This window comes from Monodon monoceros, unplaced genomic scaffold, assembly GCF_005190385.1.
Source record: "Monodon monoceros isolate NGI ecotype Baffin Bay Population unplaced genomic scaffold, NGI_Narwhal_1 Super_Scaffold_14, whole genome shotgun sequence".
In the NCBI taxonomy this organism is placed as follows: domain Eukaryota; kingdom Metazoa; phylum Chordata; class Mammalia; order Artiodactyla; family Monodontidae; genus Monodon; species Monodon monoceros.
The window spans coordinates 21,386,881-21,397,935 of record NW_021703770.1 but is presented as its reverse complement, the minus strand read 5'-3'; positions in this window follow the sequence as shown (position 1 = coordinate 21,397,935).

Below are 11,055 nucleotides of genomic sequence, written 5' to 3'. Positions count from 1 at the left end.
GCTACTTAAAACCACAGTCTAGATATTTCTTTCTTTCACAGACTTCTAAATACTGACATTTCCCATACACAACTGACTTATAAATACTGACATTTCCCATACACAACTGATGTGTTTTAAAGTACTCATGAAGTTGAAATTCTTGACTAAATAGCTAGTGAAATTGCATGAATTAACAAAATACAATGAGCAAAACAATCAAATACACAGAAGTGAGATTTTATTTCTACAAAACCTCAGATTTGGGACAAAGTATAACTCTTTCTGAGAACAGTTTTTAAAAAAGCATTCTAGGATCACTTAGGGCAATGAAATAATAAGGATACTATAATAAATGGATTCAAAACACTCTTAGGGGTATAGTTTATACAGCTGTCCCTCAGTATCCGTGGAAGATTGGTTCCATATAAATGTGTATCTTTTGCGCAAAAAGAGGTACCTTTAATCAGGAATCTCAGGAGTGAAACAGCAGGAAGGATTATCAGCAATATTATCAGTTTCCCCAATTCTTTAAAATCCCAGGAGTCCCCCTCAATTTCTCCACTAACTTCTTGGATATTACTACTCCATGTCAGGTCGCTAGGAATGCACCAACTCCCGCTTTCCTCTCCATCAACTGAAGCTAATTCTTCCCCCAGTAATTCTAGTACACCCCACCTCAGTCCAACTGAATCAAAATCTCTGGAGAAGACCCAGCATTTCAATTTTAAAATTCCCCCCAGTGATTACATTGTGTATCCAAGGTTGAGAACTAATGTTTCATTTAACTACTGTTTCTAAACTTTATTGTGCATATGACTCACCAGGAATCTTGTTAAACTGCAAATGCTGACCCAGTAGTTCTGAGTTAAGGGTCTGAGAATCTGCATTTCAACCAAGCTCCCAGGTGTTGCTGATGCCAGTACTTGGAGTAGCAAAGTGCCCTTTAAACTTCTTGGAGGAGGGAAAAGCTTTTTTCCTTCCCCCTTATTGTGGTCCACAGAGCTAAGTGACCAGTTTAGCAAGCTTTTTTTCCTTTTTTTATCTTATACTCCCCCCAAACCCTCTTTGCTTCTTTTGTCTCAATAGACCCTGATGATCCTTTTGTCTTGGAGCCTGGCTCTTGGAAAAATAACTTTCACTTGTCTGAGGGAAGGAAGGGGATAATATTCAAACTCTCTCAGAAGATAAAAGGCAATATTTTTTCTGTAGCAAATGTATAGAGTAAAATCAAGACAGTGAAGTTTCCATGTTAAAGCTATCGAAAAGCCCCTAGCCAGCTACAGTTTGTTCATTTGAAGGTCTCATCCTACATCCTGTAAGATATAATAATAAAAAGAATTTGCTACTGGAGAGAGAGAGAGAAAAAGAGAGAGAGAGAGAGAGAGCAAGTTTATAATAGTGAATAACATATTTTTTAAAGAAAAATATACACTCTTCTGGTAAAACATCCTTCTCCCTTGATCTCTCCACCTCTCTCCCACCACAATCATTTTTAAAGTACCTTTATGATAGTACTTCTCAACTCCAGGTGAAAACACCAAAGGAGCCTGTAGAAGTAGCAAAGCCAAGACCCCACCTGGAACAATTGATTCAGTCTCTTGAGATAGAGTCTGAGATCTGTGATTCTTCCAATTCCCCACTCAAGCACACGGAGTGAGTTATGAATTCCTGATAGAAATGGAGAGGGAGGATATGCCACGGGCTTTTGGGCACCCTACATTTCTAGGCCTCCAAGAGGAATGGCTAATGGAAATTAAAGAGTAAACAAAGCTCAGGAGATTTTGAAACTGCATTTGATAAAATTCAATACTCAATTGTGAATTTAAAAAAAAAAATAGTGAACAAAAAATGAAACAACATTCTCTAACCTAAGTATTCTATCAAAAGCTTACATCAAATGATAAAACTTTCGAAGTTTACCCTTCAAAGTATAATTTAAGGACGGCCCTATTGCTACTGTTATTTACCATTGTCCTGAAGGTCCTAGCTAAAGAACAAAGCAAGAAAAAGAAATAAGGCATGATAGTTAAAAAAAATAAAAGAAAATACAGGGCTTCCCTGGTGGCGCAGTGGTTGAGAGTCTGCCTGCCGATGCAGGGGACACGGGTTCGTGCCCCGGTCTGGGAAGATCCCACATGCCGCGGAGCGGCTGGGCCTGTGAGCCATGGCCGCTGAGCCTGCGCGTCCGGAGCCTGTGCTCCGCAACGGGAGAGGCCACAACAGTGAGAGGCCCGTGTACCGCAAAAAAAAAAAAAAAAACCCAAAAAGCTATTATTATGTGCAGACAATATAATTATCCTCATGGAGAATCTAGAGAGAAAGTTTTAGATCTATTAGACTTAAGAAGGACAACATGTTTTTAAAAACTCAATAACTTTCCTATTCAACAGCAGTAACAGTAATTGCAAAACTTTGCAAAAACTTGAAAAATTACTATTAATAAAAACATGGATAAATTGTAGTGCTATATAATGGAATACAGTTCAGCACTATAAATGATAAATTATTGCTGTTTGTCATCATGGATAAATCACAAAAAATATAATTTTGGAAAGTTTCATAATAAAGCATTCCCAATGACACAATTTATTAAAGTTTATAAGCAAATAAATTAATAGCGTATATATATAATTATTAATACCCATGTATTAAAGTATGTGCAGGTGAATGAGAACAGTGTTGAATTGAAACAGCAACTTCAAGATAACTATTGCCTCAGGTAAGAGAGGGGAATGAAATAGGAGAGGAGTAAGAAAGAGAGTTTTAACTAGTGTTTGCAATATTTTATTACTTAAAAAAAAGCCAAGCAAATAGGAAACCAAAATGTTGCCTTTACCTTGAATATTTGTGATGTGATTCCCTGTGGCTTTTGGTATGCATGAGATGTGTTATGATAAACATTATTTTTAAAACAGCAATGAGAGATGTATGAGGGTAACTATGGTCATAGGGAATCACAGAACATGAAGGAGGTGTTTTCGGCAAGAAGGAATCTTATCCTTTTGAGCTGCTACAACAAAATACCATAGGCTTATAAACCACAGAAATTTATGTCTCACAAATCTGGAGGCAGGGAAGTCCAAGGTCAAAGCACTAGCACATTTGGTGAGTGGTGAGGGCCTTCTAGCTATAACTTTGCAGGTGCAAGGGGCCTGGAGTCTCTAGGGCTTCTTTCATAAGGGCGTTAATCCCATTCACGAGGGTTCCACCCTCTTGCCCTAACCACCTCCCAAAGGCCCCACCTCCTAATACCATCACCTTGGGGGTTAGGATTTCAACATATTTATTTGTAGGGTGGGAGGTAGGGTAGGGGGGTGGATGGACATAAACATTCAGTCTATAGCAGAAGGTCTATAGTATCAAGGGGCCCATTTGACTGGGTGTTAAAAGCTCAATGATTCATTAATCGACATATAAGTAGAATGGATAAAACTTTGGAAACAAGTATCAGATGGACATGAGTTTGAATTTCTATTTGGTCACATATTAGCTGTGTGGACGTGGTTGGTCTAAACTTCACTAAACCTCCATCTTTTCATCTGTAAATGTTAGTAATAATAGTTCCTACTCAGGGGATTATTTTGAAGATCAAATGAGATAATGTATATAAAGAATTTATTATGAATATTGGTGACCTAGTCATTTGCATTACCTCTCTCAGGCCTGAGAGGATTGATTTAGTGAGATAACCTTCCAAGTATAATAAATTCAACCCAATTGGGATCCATCTGTTCTTCCAAAGGATTTACAGTATCATTAGGGATGAGGACCCTGGGAGAGATTCTGAGTCAGATAAATGGGGCTTCTTGTCCAGGCTCCTCCACCTAAATGACTTAAATCGCTGTGTTTTCTTTCCAAGACTAAAACAATGGAGATAATAAAACATTTTTCACAAATTTGTCCTAAGTGCTGAATGAGATAAAGTATGCAAGAATATCGACCATAAACTATAAAAGACTTCCTCAATACATGTTCATTGTCTTTGGAAAGACAAGAATAATAGGAAATGTGAGAATAAATCACCAGAATGGGTAATCAAATGCCAAAGTGGGTGGTACAGATAAGTGTTCCAGGAAGAATATGGGTAAAGTGCATAAGAATGTAGGATGTACTACCATTTTGTTCTGGTAGGATTATTCCAAAGGTGTACTACTTATAAAGACTAGGCAAAATCGCTCGTTTAAGGAAGCAAGAAAATAAAACTCTTCCTTCATCTCTCAAAGAAGCTATTGAATTTTTTTCTCATTACCTTTGAGAAGCTTCTTCATCAGTCTTCTGAAATAGGACCCCTTGAGGCTTCACTCTCATATCTTACCTAGCTCAACAAACCAGTTGTCTTGTTTTTTCCTGTTTTAATCTGGAGGTTTCTGGGCATATTTGCCTAAATTTTCATGCCTCATTTGCAAGGCAGAAAACTTGTTAAATAAGGCTTGGCAACAGACTGCATGGGTGCACAATTAGTCTGGAATCCTCTGAAAGAGCTGAGATAACCCCGGCAAAAGAGTCTTATCTGGCTTGTTTTTACAAATCGAAAACAAGTTGCTGAACACGGGTTTATCTAAACCAGGAGAGCTACTTGAACAATTCAGATAACTTCCTAATTGCCAACCAACTTTCTGTTATTGGGAAATACTATACCAAGAGGCTGACTGTGTAAAATATGTGGAAATTTTCATCACGCATTTATATTCTGGCTAGAAAGATGATGTTGTTTAAAGAACAGGCAAGGGTTGAAATGCCATTGAAAGTGTACAAAGTCCCTGCTAGTCAAAAAGCTGTCCCAACTGGGCTCACATATCAACAGCATTGTGACTTTTTGTTTTGCCTTTATCACAACTTGGTGTATAATGAGCCATTTACCTGCCTGGGACGAGGGCAGTTGCCATTTCCCTCTTTTGTTTGAAAAGGTGTGTTTCAGAGTCGTGTGCTTGATGCTCTATACACAAGAGCTTTCTATTCGTGGTGTTCCCAAAAATCTCCAAGAAATTCGGAAGATACGTTTAGAACTCCTCAAGATCAAAAGCTTCCTGTAAAAATTGAGGGGGTGGAGAGGGACTGGAATTCCGAAGGCTTCAAAGGAAAGGAAAAAACATGCTAATTTTCAGCCATGGAATTGATTACCAAAAAATAAAAGTGGTTTATCCCACCAAAGAGGAAAGGTGAATGGTACATGCTGTTTCCACACTTTGGCAAGAGGGATACTACATTGCCAGGGAAATACCACAAAGGGGAGGAAAAAATATTATTATGGGAAGATAGTAAAGTAAAGAAGGCTAGAGTCTGACAGTGGGAAGAAGCAGATGCATTCCAGTGACGCTCTGCAGGAAGTTTAATAAAATGTTGCCTCAGATCTGGCAACTACTAAACATCAGGTCTAACTGAGCATTTATTCAAGTCTTCTAACAGTCACAGGAACAAGAAACTGGAGGATAGGCTGAAAAGTAAAAATAAACAATAACAAGTCTTTTGTATGTGGCAAACTGCAGATTAAAACCAACTCTGCTTCTTCTGGGGGATTTCATTATGCAAAAGGACTCAGTTCCACACGAAATAGGACACTTTTTTGAAATCAGCTGGCAGTAAATTTGGATAATGAAGAAGATGAGCCTCTCGATTTGAATACATTTTTGAAATAGGAGTGACAAGAAGGAAAAACGGTGTCAAGAACCGAGGTAGAAAATAACTAAATCATTTACCAACAGGAAGTTTGGGAGAAAATGAAACTTTTAAAGAAATCTAAATCTATACCTAGGAACTGTGAGACTCTTAAAATACCTGTGAAAGAATTTTTATCTGTGAAAAGTCATTCTCAGCCTCTTACGTGGGATATAAATTCTTAGCTTGAGTTCATTCTAGAATTCACGTGTGGTTCAAACACAAGACTATGGACCAGAAGGGACATGTAACCTTAAACAGCTTACTTCATGCTCTGAGACGCACAGCTTACTTCCTGCTCTGAGATGCAGTTTTGCTCTCACAGTAAAACGGGAATGATATTGATCCCTTGAGGTTAATGTGATGATAAACAAGAATATTTATAAATACTTTCACACTTCCTTGGCATACAGTAGATGCTCAACCACAGGAGTCAGTCATTATTAATCTTATCATCACAGTCACCAGGATCTTGGCTCACTTTGCCCCAAGACCTAAGACACAAGGAACTTTGCCTGAATTCTGAGGGGAGGGCCTGTAATTAAACAGAAATAAAAACTAACAAATTTTCTAACGAATATTTTTCTAAAGAAAAATGGTTCAGTGAGAGCAAGCAGTGTTGACAGTATTAATGCTTACATGCCCGCAGGGTTTAGTGCCATGAAGTAGGAATAGTGCCAAATCAGGCAAAAGCTGGTTAGGATGTTAAGACACCAAAGTGGCTACAGGACAGGAAGTAGCTAAACATGGCATTAAATGTCACTGACTTCCTTGCTGAGAGAGTTCTTTCTCATTCAGTTCTTTTAGTTCCTAATTAACTCAAGGGGAAAGTATCAGTAAGCACTAAAACCTCTGCCTTTTTAACATCTCTCTAACACTTACTTATCTCCCTGTTAACAAAGACAGAGCAGACCTCAGGTCTAGAGTTCTTACAGGTAAGCATGTCTACCTAAAACTTATTAACATGATTTGGTTTCACTGTCTTTGTTCTATGACTGCCTTTTATTTATAACAATATGTTGCATTTCCAATTAAAGTTAGTAAGAAGAAATTTGCCTTCAAAATACACATATGTACATAAAAATGAGTGTATATAAAGAAGAATATTAAGTAAATAATTGCTCAGCCTGTCACTAGTTGTACGTTCTTGGTAAGATTGCTTCAACTTTCTATGCCCTAGTTTCTTACTTCATTATGGGGTAATAATTGTACTTACCTCATAGGGCTTTAAAAAGATTAATCAAATGATATATGTGAAGTGTTAAACAGAATGCCTAGTGTGTAGTAATACAGGCTCAATAAAAACTTGCTATGATTTCAGAAGTCAATTCCTGAGTTCAAAGCATCAGTCTATGTAACCAATCTTCTTAACAGTCTGGTTATCCAAATTATCTCCTACTTAAAAGGGGGTAAGTTAATATTATTATTAAATAAATAGTACAAAACATGTACATCCACATAGCCATACAGAGCTGTCAATTATTTCACTCCCAATAACTGATAGACTTTAAAAAATTCAGCAAGGCCATCCAGTATATCAGAAAAGAGGTTCATATAGCTATATGTGATTGAATGATAACCAAACTGACACCAAGCATCCCAGGAAACATACAATAACGCTTCTGAGGTTCTCAGAGGTTGAAGAAAGCAAAGAGAGAAATGTAATTAAAAATTAAAGATAAGGGAAAGTAGGGAATGGAAGGGCCCTAGCAAAGAATTCCTTCTATAGTATGTTAACAACTATTCAAATTCCCATGACTGCACGAAACTCTGTTGACCAACTCTCCTAATCCCTCAGATGACATGGAGTGAAGACAGAGAGGAAGTTATCCCATGTGTTCTCCATGACAGGAGTAGAGGAAGGAGCAGGTCTATCTCTAGTGCTTGTAAGGAGGCCCACACACCTTAGACCTGATTTTTTTAACTTATAAATAAAGCTAACAAGCTGATAAATTAAAAGGTGTTTAGTTTTACTAACATGTTACCAACTCACGGAATTGACTCAAATTTACACTTATTGGATTCTGTGAAGTTTCACACCAAAACATGAAGGTGCTGATAGATTCAACTCCTACACCTTCCCCCAATCTTTCCCCCTTTTCTTACCACCCAGCCTCCATCCCTAACTGTGAAAGGCCTCACAAACACACATGTTGTTAAGGACTAAATATTTGCATCCCCTCTTAAATTCATATGTGGAAGCCCTAAACCCTCAGTGTGGCGATATTTGAAAGTAAGGAAGTAATTAAAGCTAAATGAGGTCATAGGGTAGGGCCCTGATGCCATAGGATTAGTGTCTCTATCCTAATAGCACTCTCTCTCTCTCTCTCTCCATCCCTCCCACTTGCATGTGTGCACACACACACATTGAGGAAAGGCCATATGAGGACATAGGGAGAAGCTGGCCATCTACAACCCAGAAAGAGAGTTCTCACCAAAAATCAAATTGGTCAGAGCTTTGATCTTAGACTTCCAGCCTCCAGAGCTTTGAGAAAATTAATTTCTGTTGTTTAAGCCAACCAATCTATGGTATTTGGTTATGGCAGCCCAAGCTGACTAAGGCATGTATAAACAGTCTGCACTGCACATCCAAGCTCTGTCCACACTCCCTGCAAACAGCAACCCTTTATTCACCCTGTACCTGGGGATGTGCACCATGATGACACAGGATGCCATCAAGAGGAGAGCCCTGTTCATTGCAGCTCTATTTACAATAGCCAGGACATGGAAGCAACCTAAGTGTCCATCAACAGATGAATGGGTAAAGAAGATGTGGCACATATATACAATGGAATATTACTCAGCCATAAAAAGAAATGAAATTGAGTTATTTGTAGTGAGGTGGATAGACCTAGAGTCTGTCATACAGAGTGAGGTAAGTCAGAAAGAGAAAAACAAATACCGTATGCTAATGCATATATATGGAATCTAAAAAAAAAAAATGGTTATGAAGAACCTAGGGGCAGGACAGGAATAAAGATGCAGATGTAGAGAATGGACTTGAGGACATGGGGAGGGGGAAGGGTAAGCTGGGACGAAGTGAGAGAGTGGCATGGACTTATATACACTACCAAATGTAAAATAGATAGCTAGTGGGAAGCAACCGCATAGCACAGGGAGATCAGCTTGGTGCTTTGTGACCACCTAGAGGGGTGGGATAGGGAGGGTGGGAGGGAGATGCAAAAGGGAGGAGATATGGGGATATATGTATATGTATAGCTGATTCACTTTTTTATAAAGCAGAAACTAACACACCATTGTAAAGCAATTTTACTCTAATAAGGATATTAAGAAAAAAAAAAAAAAAAGAGGAGAGCCCTGGGCAGAGACCCATGCAGATCCTGGAAGCCTACTCAGAACTATTTGTCCAGGGAATTTAGAAAGTATGAGTACCCAGAATGTGGTCTGAAAGGGTGGGCACCGGCTCTGGGTGAGCATGCACCCTTGACTCTAAGGAATCCTCGCCTTACAGAGAGGAGTATGAATAAAGGAGGCCCAGAGGGTCCTCTCAATGATGTGGACCTAATGCTCAGGGTGTACATCTAAAGACTCAAATTTTATAGGTCTGTGGTGCCTCAGAGAGGTAGAATTTTTCCTTTTCAGGATCTCTGGTGATTCTGGCAACCATGGCCCATTGGAAAACACTGTTCTAAAGAGGAAGTATTGTGTAGTAGTTAAATGCATGGCTCAATGTGGTTAAATGCATTCTAATCCAAAATATCCAGCCTTGAATACTTCCCCTATTATGCTAGCCATGGAACTCTACACAAGTTACTTATCTACGCCCGATTTCCTCACTGTCAAACGGGATGAATACAGTACCTATTTCATATGGTTGTTACGAGAACGAGATGAGTGAATATATATAAAACACTTATTCATGTGTCTCATTCACAGTAAAAAAAAAATCAAGAAAAGTTAGTAAACATTCACTCCTATTTGAAATAGCCATGGGTTCAGTGTGCAGGGAAAAAAGTATCTATCAATTAATAAACTGCAAACACTGGATAGGTAAATATATTTAAACCAATGTCTATTGTAAGGTTTTTGACAGATGAGAACATTTAAACCCTCTATGTGTTCTTCCTATATTCATTATCTTTCTCTTTCATTAACTCTCATAATTGAAAGTTGGTTTGAAATATGAAACGCAATTGGGCTGCCAAGGGGATAAAATTGTTGCCTCTACATAGTGTGAAAGTCATTCTGTCTCTGGTATGTAAATTCCCATTAGTAAAAGTGCCAAGTCCATGTGCACCTAGAAGAATTTCCCATTTCTAGGATTACCAAATAGTCCTGTGAAAGAATACCTCACTGCTTGTTTCCAGCATACTAAATTCCTAATGACTTTTCCCCCCGTGGAAAAGGCATGCTTATTCTTCCAGACTAAGCAAGTGCTTATTCAGAACACAGATCTAAAAAAGCATGCAGGCTAATGAAATAATATTTCAGATCTCACATTTCCATGTGGCAGAACAGGAATAGAAAGAAATCCTACTAAAGCTGGTACTGACATTCCCAGATGTGCAGCCATTAACACATGCTAAAACTGGCTTTTTAAAGAGTCTATGCATTTTTCTCCAAAGGAATATAAAATATTATTCTCCAAAGCAGCCCCATAATGCTCTGTCTTCCTTAACTTAGGAGTTATCAAAGCAGCAAGAGATGTTCTGGAACATTGCCACTGTCGTGAATGCCACGAGTGGGGAAAAAGGAAGACGATGTAAATCAGTGTGGTATTTATATTCCTTCTTGGTTATTTTGAGTTCTTACAGAACCATGCAATATTGATTTAGGGTGGGATTAGCCCAAAGTTGTCCATGCATCCCTGAAAAGTTTAGCTGAGGGCCTGTTTATGCTTTATTGTTTACTGCAGTCCAACATATTTCTGGTGATAAAGATGGGATTCTGTCAAAAAGTTCAGTGAGAGTAAGTAAATCCACTCTCTAGCAGTACTGGTAAACTATTAAATGCAGCCTCTGCCTGGACCAGTGGTACATGTTGTGATTGAAATGACTCCTTTGGGGAATATTGAAGAATTTTATGTCATCCAACCTTTCAAAATGTATTAAAATGAAGTCCAGACATTATCATAATAATTTACATCACCTAGAGTCAGAAGCTATTGATTATTCACCAGAGAGTGAAGCCACAAGGCTGATCCCATAAAGCCTTAGGACGCTGCGATATTTACCACAGTGTTCATAAATGCCAAGTCCAAGATAGGTTTGGATTCCAACTCTGGCTTACCAAAAATCATTGATGATATTAAACAAAAAAAAATTTTTAGAAGCTTCCTTGACAAGGTTTCTGAGCTCAGCATCCACTCTTCAGGACCGCATTGAGTTCACAGGTGTGCGTGAATGTGCCAATGTTGAAATTTCCCAATAAGCTTACATTAGGCATAAGAATGTCTTA